General features: G+C 40.2%; 1 protein-coding gene across 1 annotated transcript in view; it reads right to left on the bottom strand.

Moving 5' to 3' along the window:
- Positions 1-16,051, bottom strand: part of LOC118301359 (roundabout homolog 2) — a 108,926-nt gene extending 92,875 nt beyond the window's left edge. The window contains exon 1 of the mRNA XM_035626791.2: positions 15,839-16,051. The gene's annotated coding sequence lies outside the window, so the exon portion shown is untranslated. The remainder of the gene's footprint in view (positions 1-15,838) is intronic.
- Positions 16,052-17,065: the final 1,014 nt, after the last annotated feature.

The raw sequence follows: 17,065 nt of genomic DNA, 5'->3' as shown, positions 1-17,065 counted from the left end.
GTACATGTACACTGTACTGTATACAAATGTAATCCTCTACAAAAGACGTGTGGATGTTCAAATGCTGAATATAAAATATGATATCAAAATCATTTTCAGATTCCAGCTCCTGGCTACATCAGCGATCAGTGACCCTGATTGACCCCATAAAGAAACAGACACAAACTTTGCCAACTTGGGGGGTCTGACAAAAGCAAGTGTGTGAGTTAAAGGTCACACATTATACATTTTTCCTGTGTTCAAGTGTTGATAGCCACAGGAAGATATATTTGGGATTATAAGAGTAGTTTTACAACAACTCTTTTGCACGTCCAGCAACAGTTCATTCAGCCAATCAGAAGATTGGATCAGAGCCTCTCTTTTGTGGGTTTCCTGACTGACGTACAGCCAGGCCAATCACAAGTAACACTTTGTAGCCTACTTCTGTAGCTTGGTAAAACTCTCTGGTAAATGATAATTGTTAACATGTTCCGGCCAGACTCGGTGTGGAGCTATACATCTGAGACTTGAGCCCAGATGAAAACCACAGGCATTAGGGTGACTGTCCGCAGTGTAGGAGTAGGAGTAGTAGAGCCCGCGGCCACTTCCTTCAATTCACTCTCCTCAGCTCCTAGACCCTACAGACTGTGCCAGTGTGCTTGAGGGCCAAACGGGGGAATGTGTGTGTGTTTGTGTGTGTGTGTGCGTGTGGCCACAGAAGAGACAAAAGACCATCCGGGACATCAGAGACGTGGGAACTGGGACAGTAAGAATGGAATATGGCGAGTAGATTACCAGAAGACGGAGCGGTCTACGATTCTATCGCTGCCAGACCATGGGGCGTCTTGAACGGGATTGATTTGGACAGCAGATGAGAGACCGGCGGTGGTGTAATGCCGGCGTGAATGGGGAAATTAGGGCAGACATGTGCTTCGCTTTTCTGTTTTCAGAACCACAAATCCAGGTGTCAAATATCATCCCTTAACTGTTAGGAAGCAAGTTTGCAGTCAATACACACACAGCGTGTAGGTTCCAATTAATGAAGCCTCAGCTTGACGCTCTAATTATTTTCCTTGTTTCAATCCGCATCGAAAAAAACCACACGACCACTCGGTAAAGTTTAATTGTTTTCTTTACAAAAAAAGAAAATACGGGACGATTATCCATTCTAAGTTTTCCACAAAAGGAAAAAGAAAAAAGGCAAGAACAACAGCAACAGGTCAAAAAACTGTGTGGCTCCACTCTCTGCTTGCCCGACTAAGTGTTACAATAACAATAACAACATACTCCCCGATATTCCAAAGACAATACAAATGACATCCCACACATTATTATCCAAATCATCCACACATCAAATAAAAATGCATTTAGGCTAATACACAACCATAATAATAGATGGTTTTTAGTCCAAGTGTACCTCATTAAACAATAAAGTGGAAAAATTAAACTCCAAGGAAAAATAAATCCTACTATCAGTATATATGTATATATATATATTTGGTCCTATTTGCTTGGTGACGATCCCAAGCCATCCAAAGAGCTGCAGATCCAAAGCCAGAATGAATCTGAAAGACAAACTTATTCCAATATATAAGTAATATCTAGTATCAGCAAACCCTGTTGCACATTTCAATCTGTCCATAGTGTAGTTGGCATGTATTAGCTTGAAAAATATCTCAGTTCAATTTAGCATGGCTTGATAGTCAATAAGGACGGTAAAAAAAGGAATGAATCATTGAAATGAAAAACCCTAGCTGGGTACAGCCCTATAGCATCTATGTCACCAAGTAACATTTAACATGCCCACTCATTTGGTTAGAATCAGCACCACAGAACCAAGATGATTTGGTAAAGGGGTATTCCGGAAGCACTCTAAGCAGTTGACCAATGGCAAAAGAGAAGGCCAGCTGACCAATCAGAGCAGACTGGGATTTGTGGGAGGTGGGCCAAGAGCTAAAATGGAGCATTTCAGAGAGATGGGGAAAATAGGTGCTGGAAGAATGTGCAAATAACATTTCAATATGTAAACCTAGTCTCGCAGACACCGTGAACTTGTAAATGGCCAAAATATGGTCACTTCAATGATTGTCTGTCCTGCACTGCTGCCCTCGACTTATGGGTTATCGTAAACAAACCATATAAGGCAACACTGCAACAGAGATGCCGTTATGTCCTGCCTCCTGCATGCTCCACCCAAACACCACGGAATATTCTGGAAATGTTCTTGCTGTTGTGAAAGCGTCCAACTCAGACAATTTCCTGCTGCTTTCATCATATGAGAACTGTAAACTCTGTAATGTCTTGATGCAATTTTCCACAGTTCATGTCTGAAAACAGCTTCAAACAGCTGCTATACAACATAATTTGAAGACTTGGTTTGCAGGTTTTAAATATTCAAGACTTAAGACACACCTTACCATTTCCATGAAAAAAAAATCTATTCTATTCCAAACAATGTACAAAAAGTAAAAAAAAATAACAGAAGCTGTCAGTGTTTCCTGCAGCCTCTAGACACTTGTTCATTCAGTGCTGTTGTTTTGCGTGTCAAATAGACAGGAGAAAAGCTGACACACCATACAATAGACGGCACTCTCAAGACTGCAAAGATACAAAGGGATATAGCCTACACCTCCGCATTCAATCCCAGGAGAGGGTTAACCTCGCTGTACATCTCGGTGGAAAATCCGCCTGTTCTCAGATCGTTGAGAGAAAGATGTGCTTTTCACATAAATAAAATATGCCGTTGTCGTCGGGAACAAGAAATACTCACACACTATAATCTCACCTCCAACTAAAAAGAATATGCAGTCATTCCTTGAGCAGGCAGCTCTTAAATAAAAACACGTTGCAGTCGACCGTCAGGTGCGATCGAATGCTGTGTTTTAAGAAAACACCTGCTGGACAAACGATCAGTTTTCTTTCATATAACCACCGTGCTCTGGTCGTAATGTGCAACTCAAAGATGGGGGGGGGGTCTGAAGAGATCAGTGCACACGTTTGCATCAAAGGTAAATAGTTGGGTGGCAGAGCAATGGAAAGGGGGAAGTCTGCTAAATCTACACGGCAGCCAATACTAATAAGGAATAGCTAAGCCTTTAGTGAGGCTTAAAGCAGCTTACAGATGAAGAGAGTCTCAATTTGGCTGCACTACCCCCCCACCCAAAAAAAAGAAAAAAATACCAAAATCTTGCGAGGCTTAGTAATTTCTTCACATATACTGTGTGCCAGACAGAATGAAAGGAAGCCCAGCCCTGTTGAAATGCATCCTCCGCTGCCTGCAGCTTAGGTTGAGCACTTAATATGTAGTAAAGGGAGCTTAATTGGAAAGGAGATGTCGACACTTTCATTCCTGGCTGATGAAATTTTTACACAATGTTAACATTAATGCAGGTGTACCATCCATATCCAGCCATGTCGCCGTGAGATTTAATTTTCCCCCGGGTGATATATATTGGAATTCAGATTAAAGTTGGCACTGAATAGCACGCGGCTCGGTTCAAATCCGCAGACGGAGCGTTACACATTCAGCAGGATCATATCACAGTGACACGAAATGGTGTTACTTTGAGGATGTGGAGAAGCCTTACTAAACCTTTCTATAACTTTTCAAATGCATGCTATCAATAACACGGTCTGCCTTGTCATTTTTAGTATCAAACAGCCTTTAACTGCATTTATTAATGTAATGAAGCCATGAAAACAAATTGTTTTAGGGCAGAAAAAAAGCTTCTTGATCTTTTCAGCTCAAACCTAAGAAATTAAGAGTGGTCGTTTTCTGTTAACCAAATTCACAGTGTCTAAGTTTGACATTTACAGTTAGTTGCAGACATATGGAGGTGTTTTAATTGTCTCTCCCAGCAGTTTATATTCCTTCTAATCAGCCAAGTTTGCAGCATTTTTGTCACATCGTCATAACCAGTGAATCTGCAAATCTAAACAACAGCACAGGCAGATTCATACCTGTCGTCTTAACCAAGCTGCTCATCATTTTCTCCCAAGAATCTCAGACTAAACCCATCTCTCTCCTCTTTCTTTTTTTGCCTCCTTTGATGCTCCCATTCAATCGCCCGAGCCCTTTTCATTTCCGACAGATTTCACCGGACCAGTTTTCATATATTCTCCATTGCTTTATGTTTATTTTATTGTGATTACAGTTGTCCTCGTGGATATGTTGCAAAACGCATATGAGGATTTCAGGGTTTTACCTCATAATAAGTTTAGTCACAGCCATAGGCGTTTTATGAAGAGCAATAGTGACATATTGTTTCATTACTTTTTGCCGGTATAGAAATAAACAAGTTTGGGGAAATACTCTAGATGCAAAACTTTGTGGGTCACTGAGTCAGGGATGGAATATGAAAAATGTATTCTTTGTCAGTTATAAGCTGTCAAGGGAGGTGCAGGGAGAATTTCACAGCGAGTCTAGCCTAGGTGTTTTCCTCCACTTGTATGGCTCCAGGGATGGCGCTGTCAGTCGACCACTGCTTTGATCCAGACACTGAGTGAAATGTCTTGGCAACCACACGACCAACATGAATTGGATATTCATGTTTTCCACAGGATGAATCAGTGATCATCTAGTGCCACCATCAAATCAAAAGTTCAGTTTTGTCAATGCTTAATGATGAAACACCTACAAACTAATGACAACATGCCCATGATATACTTTGTGTTTAGTGCTAATTGCAAATGTCAACATGCTCACAAAGTCAATGCTAGAGCCCGACGGATATATCGGTTGGGCGATAATATCGGCCGATATGAGCTTTTCACAGACAAATCATTGCTTATGTTTACCAGTATGAAATATTTTATTGCGCAGAGTAAACAATGCAGAAAAAAATGTGCATTTATGTTTACATTTTACATTAAATAAATGTTGTTCATTTCTTAATTCAAGTTCTATATATTTGGTTGTATTTGTGTTTTATTTTTATTTGTAGTTATTTATGATAAAGTTTATATGGATAAACTAAAATGTCAAGCCTCAATTAGACTTAGACATAGAGGTTTGATAATGTCATCTTAGGAATCACTGACAGATTAATATAAATCTATATCTATCTATCTAGCAATAAATATACATATATCTATCTATATTTCTATCAATCTATCTATCTATCTATCTATATATCTCTATATATATATATATATATATATATATATATATATAGAGTCCGGTATCGGAAATCTTGTACTCCCTAATATTGATATTGGCTAAAATCTAATGCAGATGGTAAACATTAGCTCATTAGCATTTCTATTGTGTGAGCTCAAAGTATTGCTGTCCCTAAATGCAGTCTCACAAAACTAAGGCTGTAGACTCTCAATACACATTTTACCTTTAGATCTTTGAGCCAAAATTGCGTCTGAAAATCAGCCATCAAGGACTGTGGGGCTCTGTGATCTGTTGAGGTCAACAGTAACGTTTGCTTGTGTGGTAGCACTGTTTGAGTTTCAGCTTAGGTGTGATCTTAAACAGTGGAAATACTGTGCAGTGGGAACTACCGTATAGGGGCTTCTAAAAAGGCCCAGGGACAAACAACACTGGAAGGATCTTGCTTCGAAAAATGAATATTGTGAAGAATCGGAGTAGGAAATCACACAGACGAAAAAGACAAAGAGAGGTTTGCTGCAAAATACAGCACATGCAGATGTAGGCAGTAGGGTATAGCTTTGTGCTCCGTCTCAGGCAGCAGTGCAGGGGCCTAGATATAAGAAAAGTGAGAATAACGAGCGAAATGACTTGAGCTTACCGGAGACAGACCACAATATAGAGGAAAGAATCAGTCAGTACAATAAACATCAAGCACAACAGAAATAGGGGAAATATCAAGAAGGATTGATGAAAACCAGCATTTACCAGCCTCCACAGAGCGTTTCCCGTGTCCCAGACACTGCCAATTTGACTCTCCCATCAAGTGTGACAAGCTGCTGGATACATGCTATCAAAAAGAGTTGAACTCACGTGACCTGCTATGCCTAAGCATGAAGTAGCACCCTTGCAGGCTCACTTAGAAGCACGAGATAAAAGCCCCTCCTCGGCAGGACACACCACAACGCTCCGTCTCCCCTCATTGCAACAGCCCCACTGCTTAATCTAATCAGTTCAAATTAGCCTTAATACACGCTGTGCCCCGGGCTTTTGACTCTGCTGTATCTCGCTGACACACCTTGTTCAACTTCACCACGCTCCCCGCTGAATGACAGCCGCGGAGCCTAACTTAAGCCGACACAGAGCCTGAGAAAAGTTCATTTGCCGATGATTTGGATGAAGCCAATTCAGAGATGTTAAAGAATCAGGGGAATATAAAATGTCAACGTGTTCAAAGGAATACTGTATATCACTTGTAATGCTTAGTCCTGTAATTTTTCCAACAAAAAATGTGATGATGGAACACAATTGGACCGGAAACAACATGGCAACAACATGTATTCTGATACGACACGAGAACATGGCGATTGCAAACACGAGGAAAGAAGTTGTCGACCTTGAAGTGCCTACGCATTTGTCCAGTTAAGATATGTCAAAAGCTACAAACATTGACTGTGAAGTACGCTCGGCACATTATTACATTATATTACACTCATGTTGCACCAGACTGGACACCCATTTGACCCGAGAACAGCCTGACATCTTCAGGGCATAGATTCATCTAATTATCCCTGCCAAAGCACTGCACGGGGAGGAGCAGGATGCTGGTCATTTCATACAGTGGCGGGGTCATCGCACTGCGTGCTATGACATTCATAATGAAATATTCATCCCCGCACAGTAAACAGTGCTTCTGTTTAACATTAAAAGTCAGCCAGCAGGCCGCCCTCTAGTCCTCGTTGCACTGATGGCGACTGTTTCACAACGCGGCTGTTTACCATTTCAAACAGTGCTGTCTGCCGGACTTGTTCGTGCTCCACTGGAGAAGAAAGACATTCACACTGAAGATGCTACAAGTACACTGGGGTACTCCAAAAACGGAGCAATATACGGCTTTCAGTCGCCTTGACATTTTTTAAGGAATTTGTGTTTTTTTTTTACACTTTTATTTGCCGTGAAATAAGCTATGACTGCTTGGCATCCACAGTCAGTGACAGTGGCAAATATAGATTTGTTATTCAGCTTTTTTTAGGGATTGTTGTGTACTTAACCAGCTTGACTGATTTTTTTTTAAATTTTCTTAGAATTCTATGTTTTTGATTCCGTGGACAGCAACAACAGGAAGCCTGAGGTTCTCTTGGACTAACTGTTTGTTGTTGGTTCATCTTTCTTTAAAATGTCTGTCGCATTAGCTCATTTGTATAGTGTATATGGTGTATGCGTGTCCATCTTTATACATTTTTTTCAAATAAGCACCTTTCACTGATGGCTTCGATATAAAATTGGCAATGAGTCATTTTTCACAGCAAAGCCAATTTGCTTTTATCATCTAGGTTACTGAAGATGTCTACACCTACACTGCCATCAAGTGGTCAAAAACAGAAATTAGCGTCACTCCTCATGACAAAACCATTTCCCTTGCATCTTAGATTCAATACATATCTGGGGTTCTGCCCAGATGGCTTAAGGGAAATGAGAGAAATATTCCACCAGCAATGAGGTTAAAACAATTTAAAGCTACAATTTTCTTATGAGCACTTCACGTGGGTCTTAATTGTTCATGAAGGTACCGAGATAAACTGAAATAGTGTGGAGGAGGGTATGTAGCTGATGCATTCTGAGATGTCATGCTGGCAGAATGTGACAATGGTTCAGTGTATGTGTGTTTGTCCCAACCCAACATGTGTGTACTATCTATAACTCTGATGTCGTATACTGTAAGTGGATAAAAAAGAAAGAAAGTGGGACACTAATCTGCCACCACACACCCACATGAAAGTGGGATTAAATTACCCTTTTTTGTCCTGGAACAACGTTTTGCTGCCATCTCCTGGTAACAAGCTCCCATTGCCTCATTTAAATCAACCTTAGTATTCCAGTGTATACTTTTCCCATCCTATCCTCACCAGAATCCACACCCCGGCTTAAAATGAAATATTTTCAGGTCCACAGTATAAGGCTCTCAGGCACCCACGATCAGTAGCAGAATTGCTGAAAAGCAGCTTGAGCCAATGTTTAAGGTTTGATATCACATCTTTCTTGAGCTTTAATAATAATAATTCAACTGCCCACATAGTTTTACATTATTTGAAGTTTAACTCTTGCTACAGACTTTGAAAACTGAGTCCAGTGAAATTGCATCTCTCTCTCTCTCTCTCTCTCTCTCTCCCTCTCTCTCCCTCTCTCTCTCTCCCTCTCTCTCCCTCCCTCCCTCTCTCTCTCTCCCTCTCTCCCTCCCTTGTTCACAGAGGGAAAAAAAAAGTATATAGCAAGGCCATGTTTTACTATAGTGAGCACTCGAATTGTGTAGAATTTGTTCCGGCGCTGTGATTAATTTATGCACACAAGATAAGTGTATATATACACAAAGAGCAAGCATAATAGACCAGCCGTTCCCAGACAGAGCAGAGGTGCAGGGTTAGTGACTTTATTCTGTTATTCTTATCACTTTTAAAAGACAAGTGTTGTAGTATGAAAATCACAGACAGCAGACCATGACATCTTAATTGTAACCCAGCACACCACATTGATTATTTTTTTCAAATTGCATCAAGGATCCATGTGACTATGGTAAATGGACTGTATTTATATAGCGCTTTTCTAGTTATAAAGCGCTTTACAGGAAGGTCACATTCACCCATTCACACACATTCATACAGCGCTGCTATTTACCACGCATTTTTCTGTCACATTCATACTCATTCATGCACTGTCGGAAGAGCCGTCAGAGGCAAGTTAGGGTTAAGTGTCTTGCCCAAGGACACAACGGCATGTGTACTGGAGGGAGGTGGGATCGAACCGCCAACCTTCGGGTTGGTGGACGAACGACTCTACGACTCCTGAGCCACAGCCGCCCACTATGTTCAGTTAACAAAATGACAACATAATTTGATATTCCATGTAACCTCTGGGGCCGTTTCTAGGCATTTACATTAATGGATGGACTCCAAATTTAGGGAGTGCTGGCTTGATCACGGTGCTTTGTTCTGCTGGCTCTCTGTATATATACACACTTTCATCTCGTGCGCACTAGTTAATCGAAATTTGTGAACGACTTGTATCTCATGCACAAGCTTTTCTAGGGGCTTCAAATTATGCTGTAAGTGGTACTGTATGTTCTGTCTGTCTATCCCCACTTCAGGACTCCATACCAGAGCTATATTAGCTCAATTTAAAAATAAAAATAAATTGGCTTGAAAAAAAAACACACTGCAGATAACATCTATATATTACAGTACATGTAAAACATGATTTGTTCAACTGTAACAGTGTTTACAGACTATGAGTGGTGAGTGAATTTTTTTATATCCAGATTAGACTTGGCCATACAGTGTCCCTTTTCCTCAGATTTTTAAAAATATTTATAAGGGCATTTCTCTGCAATAGACCTTTGGTGAAGGCTGTTCACAAACGATATGGCATTCAGGAAAAGATGGAGGGAGAGTTCACTTGAGGGCAGTATTGATGACTACTGTAGGAGGATGATTGCACATCTTGACCCTGCAAATGTTCCTGTTGAATGTAACACTTAATGTGAAAAACTGTTTAACTTGCTTTACAGCGAAAGTGGATTATATCAGGGTCAATAGGCTATAATACATTGTATAACTTTAGATGTTGATTCCTAGAACTAGATGCCATGAGCTACTTCATCCTTTCTCTTACCAGATTTCTTAATATAGTATCTCACCCAAGGTGTCCTCTTATCCATTGATATAATGCCAACAAAGCATTGAATTGATGTAACAGAAAATTGGGCCCAGTTTAATCTAATTTTTGAACAGTTCCAAAGCCCTGGGCTGCCTCCCAGACTACTTCCAAAAAAAAGCTTGGGTGTGGCCATAAGGTTCTTGAAAACTATCAACCAATTTCAATATTACCTTTTATATCCAAGCTTCCTGAAATATATAAATAGTGGCTAAGCAAATCCTTGCTGCTGTGAAAGAAAAAAAAAGGCACATCTGGTTACCGTCATCATCATAGTGACAGCCCTTCTCAGAATAGCAAATGATCTTTCAGTGACCCATCTTGCACTACTTAATTTGAGTGCTGCTTTTGATATAATCAATGATGGCTTTTTATTAGACAGACTGATGAAATGGCCGGGCATACAAAGTACTGCTCTGCATTGACTTAAAATGCAATCTTTCAGAAAGAGCATACTGTGTGTCAATTAATAACCATTTTGTCTTCATTTGTTTCAATCGAGTATGGAGTACCGCAGGTGTCAATTTTTGGGACTCGTTTCATTCTCCTTTAACATGCTCCCATTAGGTGACATTATACATAGACATGGTTTTTCCTTTTCGCTGTTAATGCTAACGGTACACAGGTGTATTTCCCTGTGAAGTCCACTGACCTTCGACTGAACTCAATTAAAACCGAAATTCTTGTAATTGGCCTGGGCGACAAGCATTATTGGTAAATGGACTGGATTTATATAGCGCTTTTCTAGTCTTATAGACCACTCATTTACCACGCTTTCCCCCCCTATTCACACACATACATACAGCACTGCTATTAACCACGCTACACTGCCGGAAGAGCGTAAAAATTCTCTGATTTCAGCTTCTTAAATGTGAATATCTTCTTATTTATTTGCCCACTCTATGATTTATAAACTTAATATCTTTGGTGTGTTGAAAAGACAAAACATCATCTTGGGATTTGGGAAACACGATCTTAATTTTTCACAATTTTATGACATTTTATGAACCAAACAACTAATCGATTAATCGCGAAAATAATCAACAGATTCATTGATTATGAAAGTAATCGTTAGTTGTAGCCCTAAATGAAAGCTTTTAAAGATACAGAAACAATTCTAAATGTTTTTATCCCATCGTGCCTGGATTACTGTCACAGTAAAACTCTAGACTGTCTACAGTTGGTGGAGAACTCAGTTGCCGTGCTCCTAACCCCCCAAAAAAGAGGTTTGTTGAATGTGGTTTATTTGGTACCTTTACACTCCTTTTGCTACGATTTTGTGTTTCTATGTTGTTTTATGTGCTCCTTGTTTGCAACATAAAGCATTTTTTTGATAAGTGATAAATACATGAAGATATTATTATTGTTCTTTGTTGTTTTGTACTTTACTTGACATTTAATTGCCTTTATACCCAAATGGGACACAGAAGATAATATGTTTGGATATAAGGATGAATAAAAGTAAATACCTAATGGAAGCAATGCAAGTATACCATCACTGCTACAGCTGGCCACATAGGATTTTGCCTTTTTGGAGCTCTATCTGTTGGCTCCTGTTGCTTTGAAAATGCTGCTTGGCAGTCCTATTTTATAATTGACAAATATTGCATTTTATAAGGCATTCGACCCACTTTTGCTGCCATCTTAAGTGATTGTTATTTTTACCCCTGAAGTCCTTGAGGCGTTTATATGCTGTGCAACTCCTGTATCTCATCGAAGATCCAACATGAAACAAATATTTATCCTAATCATTTGAATTTAATTAACATCAATTAAGGAAATTGTTAAATTGAATATACACACCACACAATCATAATAACACTTAGGCGCTTCAATGGAAGCAAACCACCATCTGAACAATCAGCTATTAAAACTGAAGATTTGCACAGCTGACTCCCATTAGGTCCCACAGATTCATTAACCATATAAAATCACAATAAGCAAATTAAGAAATGTGCCAGAACATTGATGACAACCAATGTCAGCCTATCAGCTAAAAAGAAGTTGTTTATCGATGATGGCTTCCTACAACACTTTGTGTTGAAATTAAGAAAGTTAATAATCATGGCACATTATTGTTATTATATTCTCTCGTGTCGGCAATGTTAAGGGAAGATGGGGCATGGAATATTAGTCCTAGAGCAGAAATTATCCGACATCGATGCAATAGAAGTCTCCTGCTTCAAGATCAGTTTCTGTAAACACTGCTTTGGTACAGAAAATACACCTCTGCACTGCATATACAATATCCAATGTTTTATAGAACATTCAATGTGCTATTATGTTATTTATGTCTGTCTACGTACAGTGCTGGTGACACTGCGCTGACCCAACCTAACCCAACTGTTAAAAAATAAAAATTGGGGGGGGGGGGGGGGGGGGGGGGGGGGGGGGGCACGACTCACTTTGTGAGGTGACTATAAGGTCTTTGTAAAGGTGCAGTAAAAACAGAAAGTACACACAGTAAATACATACTGTATGTACTCGGAAGGTATAATGGAACTAGTGATCACAGTCAATAGTATGGAAGGTTGAACAACCATCTAAAAAAAAATATTGCAAAACATTGAAGCAACCATCGACATGAATGACGAGCCAGGAAATCCTTTACATCCCCTGTAATATAAATTCCCTGGAAGACTGTTAGAGCCAGGCATGAGAGAAAAAAAGGTGCTTTTGCATTCGGAAAATAAAGAGGAAATGTTGAGAATGAAGTCAAAATGCCAAGATTAAAGTCGTCTCTGGTCCGTCGAATCGAGTTAGAAGAGCGACTGACAGCCATGTGAGCTGCCAGGGCTCCATCTTTCCAAGCTTGTGTGGTTCCTCCTTCTGAACAGATGCAGTTTTTGGCAGAGACTCTTCAAAGACCCAATACTGATTAAAAACACTGTATTTTAAGGGCTAAAAGAGAATTTCACCAGTTCATCTACACAAGGCATATTGTTGTGGCAGTCATACTGTATGCTTTGTCATTGACATATTCTTTGACTTAAATCACAAAATGTGTCCTCTGTATTTTGACTTTATTCTCGGTTTGCATAATAAAAGAAAAAAATCCCCTCTGATTTGATTGACTTATCTCTTATGAAACATCTTTGTTTATATGTATATATATATATACATATATATATATATATATACAGACACAGACAAAATACATAATCTAAATATTAAGATTAACTCTATTTTAACAAACTATTTATTTATTTTTTCTTTCTACAGTATTTCCACCCCCCAATCAATGTAATTATGTAAAGATTTACACGTGAAATGGCACATGTGCATGGCTGTTTACATGACATGCAGTAAACTGACTGCGTGTTTCCCTTTTCATGCCAGATTATGTTTCTTGCAATTCATTTATTTATCATGCAGTTATAGGAGTGGGAAACGCAGGCCCATGTGCAGGGCAACTATTGTACGTATATAAGAGCATGATAGACCAATACTCATCTCAAGATATGTTGTTCAAGCAAATTCAAACACAGGGGGGAATCATCAGCCGTGGCCGTGCATGTTACACTGTACACTCCACTGGCTCACACTGCTTTCTAACAGTGCTCTTTTTTTCCAGGTCACGAGCCATTTGACAAACGGTGACATTTTTATGTCTTTGTGCTCGCTCATATCACAACTGCCTATAAATCCCAAACTCTGTTACTCAGCCTACTGTAAACAACCAGCATTGGAGGGGAAGAGAAGCTATTGTGCCTTCTCAGCATTTACCAAAGGACAGTGCTACCCCTAGGTCTTATACTTTAATGTCATACAGTAACTTAGTGTCTTGGGAATGAACAGGAGTGCTCCCTTCTGTTATCCATCTCTGTGACGAACTGATATCCGCCTCCATCCTTTGTGTCGTGACACTGTTTTCTCTTACTCTGTTTGGAAATTTGGATTCCACAATTATCTAAATTGTGTTTTATCACATTTGCATTGATAGGAGTGCAAATACGGAAGAATTGTTTCAAAACCATATCTTCATAGTCAACAGACAGTTTAAACCTAAACCATAAGCATGTTAATTATCAAAGCGCATGTCTCTGATGTGTACAAGAAAGATTACTGTATCTATTAAAGATGGTTTCTTTAAAATGCCCGGCGTGGCCTGGTGCTGCTGATAAACACATCTCATTAATTTATGGTGGGGCTGTCAGATGGCTTTTAAGGGTTGTAAATATCAGGCTGCTATCATTTTGGAGATGGTGTAATAGAGCAGGTGGGAGAAAAGGGTTAAGAAGCAAGGTGAGCTGTGCGGTCCACAGATTTCCTGGTTTCGGTTTACTCTAGTAATTAAACGCATATTCTCTTCTCAAAACCCTCGCCCAAAACATATTATATTAATGCGTAATCATTCTGAAGAAAGGGGAGATACCACACCATAATTTTATCACAGTCACTGTAACAGTATTGCTTTATTTGCCCTGTGTCGAGTGCTGTAGTGTGCAACCATTAGATGGCAGTGAAAGCAGCTTCTGCCCTAATATTAGTAGCCCCCACCCAAAAAACACCCAAAGCTAATTAATACATCTTTAAATAAAAATAACTACCAAACCTCAAAACAAAATACAAACACAAATGTATTTGCTCAACAAAGATGTCCCAAAATCCAAATTCATAATTGGCTGTTACCATATTTGATGTAGCAAACAATTTTGTCCGCACACTGTTTCTCACGGAACAGAATGAAGACATAATTATAGATTCTTTCATCTAAAAACGACAATTTCATTACGGGGTTTTTTATCAATTATTTTTGCCAAAGGAAGTCTAATAAAAGTCCAGCAGCACCGGTCAGACCCCCGATATAAATGTACAGTAGCTCGACGAGTTAGGAAAGATCTTAATGAGAGGCAGCCAAGCATAAATTCCCTTCACGGTCAAACGGGTGCTGGAATCAGTTTGTTAAAAAAACTTAAGCCGAGCGTCGTCTGGAGACGACCAAAACTCCCCTGCGAGTGATAGGAAGACACACGCGACTACAAATGACAGGGAGAGTTTAACTAGTGCACCTTTCATGGGCTGCTCCCTAACCGATACACACTTGAGTTAACAGAGGCCATAGCAGTGCCCTGCTCTGGTCTCATTCCGATCAGCACGAGGCTACACAGAGGCTTCATCACGCTCGCTCACATATCTCTGCTCTCCCCGGGCTCCTGCTTCCGTCTCTTCTAATTGTCTGCTCACTATCAGCTCTAAATTAATTTTCATAGAAAGCCTGCAGGAGGTCTGACCCCTAGAAAGAAAATATTTTAATGATGTATAGTACATATTGTCATAAAATGATGGGAAATAAAAAAAATAAAAAAACGACTCACTTTTCTGCAGTATCATAACAGTATGTTTTTGTGGACACAGACAATTGATACTTGCAAAGTTCTCTAGTAGAAAAATTAAAAGCAACGATTGAAAACATGAGCCACATTGTTTTAACCAAATGTGATATTTATCTGAGTTTAGGATTTTCCTAGGGTTACAGTGAGGCGATGGTGGAGGAAGTATTTCACTTACATGGAAATACCAACACAACAATGCAAATATACTCAAGTACAAACAAAAGTACCTTGTTTCAAAAGGTGACTTGGGTAAAAGTACAGTTTATAAGCTAAATGTGCATCTGTACGAACATCTTAACTTCCAGATGTACAGTATATGTGCATTGCCATTTCAAATGAGCGCACACGGTGCACAGCAGCAGGCGCACTGTAGAACCTGTGCATACAGCTGATATTACCACTTCTTATTGAATTATCGGCATAATAAAGCCGCACAAACGAACTAAGATTGCGTTCCAGGTTACCTCGGGACTCGGAACTCGGACCCCGGAAGTCGGGTTGGTGATTTTTTTCCCGACATCCCGAGTTTGAATACCGACTCGGAGGGGCGTTCCATTTGCAATTCCCGACTCGGCGGTCGTAATCCCGAGTTAGAGAGATCATGCTGGGACGATAAAGCCGACTTCCGAGTTCCCGAGGTAAACTGGAACGCAACTCCACAGACAAAACACTTCCGTTACCAGGAAGCGTGACGCAGTAGTTGTCTGCTGTGTGCGCGCACCTGTCTGTCTGAGCGTCGCTCCGTCAGCTCCTCCGTCCGCACTCTGCTCCGCCCCCCCGACTTCTCGCTGTGAAGTATCGCTGCGCCTCTCTGTCTCTCCTCAGTGTTTCCCAAACACACGGAGCCGAGTGAGCTCGGTGCCCGGCGGCAGCAGCAGGACGAGCGGGAGCCACCGTCAGTGTTTTTAGCATCTGACATTTAGCATTTAGCCGCCAGACCCCAGCATGCACCTGTTGGTCACGTGACACGGCAGGTGACAGGTGTGTTTGATTTGGGACACCTGACGTGGTCGCCGGGTGGTGCGTTGAAGCAGCAGTTCCCCCTCCAATGCTGCAGTGTTGTCTCTTTATCATGTGTTGTCTGCTCAATAACTTCACATGTGAAGTTTAAAATACTTGAGTTGAAATGGTCCCAACAGTGAAATTACTTACCAGTAATGGGAGTTAACATGTTACTTCCACCATAGCTAACAACTCAATGTTTTGTAGTTTTTGAGATAATTTAAAATGTGTTAATTTATTGTTGAATCTTCATCTGAAAAATTGACCAATAGCTGGAACAGTACTGGGCCTCCTGACTTTGCCAAGTGGCTGCCGTACTTAGACCGACATTTCATATAAGGGTCAGGATTAGGGGAGATGCTCGATGTGATCACATTACGAACGTTGTATGGCCGCGGCAGTTGTCCCAGTGATTTCATACTTTCCGGACTTTCTACACAACTTTAGTATTTACATTCAGTGACTTAGGCTGCTTTCTGTTTTAAAGTCGTCTGTCAAACTTGCCAAGTTAAACGTCAAAACAAAAATAGGGGATAAGTTATGAAGAAATCATATATTGTGACTCGTAAAAAATATAAATGGCTTTGTTTTATCTCTAGGGTTATAACAAGACAGGAGTCACAAGAAATCGGATTCACTCTGGTTGCATTCCTGACCTTTTGAGACCTCCCAAGATGAGTGACAGTATCGGTCTTTTCAGCAAGTACCCCGAAAATAAAATCTTTATGTTCGCATCACAAAGCCTTTGAGCAGCCATAGTGATTAAGTCAGACGATGTTGTTACAACCGTCAAAGTCTGCTCGTGTAGGATGGGGGCCATGATATTTCCCTTAACATTGGCCGAACCAAACCTTAACCATGACTGCGTGACAGCATGAAATCAATAAGTGTTTTTAACAGTGATTTATAATGGTTTTGAAATAGCACACTGCTATCGACGAACAAT

Source organism: Scophthalmus maximus, chromosome 2 (assembly GCF_022379125.1).
Source record: "Scophthalmus maximus strain ysfricsl-2021 chromosome 2, ASM2237912v1, whole genome shotgun sequence".
NCBI classification, from domain to species: Eukaryota; Metazoa; Chordata; class Actinopteri; order Pleuronectiformes; family Scophthalmidae; genus Scophthalmus; species Scophthalmus maximus.
This window is presented reverse-complemented; position numbering and strand designations above follow the sequence as displayed.